Genomic DNA, 363 nt, shown 5'->3' with positions numbered 1-363 from the left:
AGTAGGCGGAATGAGACACAGCCGATGACAAGGTATTAATATGCTAGTGCTAGCTAGCTGGCTAGCGTGCTAGAGACGATGACATTGTATTAATATACGGGCCAGAGTCAGGCACACTCTCTTTAGGAATTTCTTTAGGAATGTTGTAGTTACTATTATTATTACTTTAGTTACTATTATTACTATAATCACTGCTCATTGTCCCCCATCGTTGTTGTCGTCATCATCTTCTTCATGTTCATCATCATCACCATCAGTCACTACTATTAGTGTAGTTAGCACCTTTGTCTCTGTCTCTGTCCTTCTGTCGTTACCTCTGTTCTCTCTCTCTCTCTCTCTCTCTCTTTCTGTCTGTCTCTGTCT

The 363-nt window shown here is 41.0% G+C and overlaps 1 protein-coding gene across 1 annotated transcript in view; it reads right to left on the bottom strand.

Annotated features, from left to right (window-relative positions):
• Positions 1–363, bottom strand: part of LOC118343425 (testis-specific serine/threonine-protein kinase 2-like) — a 38154-nt gene that overhangs the window by 18312 nt on the left and 19479 nt on the right. The gene's annotated exons all lie outside the window — the stretch shown is intronic.

Source organism: Morone saxatilis, unplaced genomic scaffold (assembly GCF_004916995.1).
Source record: "Morone saxatilis isolate NCDOM2014 unplaced genomic scaffold, NCSU_SB_2.0 Contig11, whole genome shotgun sequence".
Classification (NCBI taxonomy): Eukaryota; Metazoa; Chordata; class Actinopteri; family Moronidae; genus Morone; species Morone saxatilis.
This window is presented reverse-complemented; position numbering and strand designations above follow the sequence as displayed.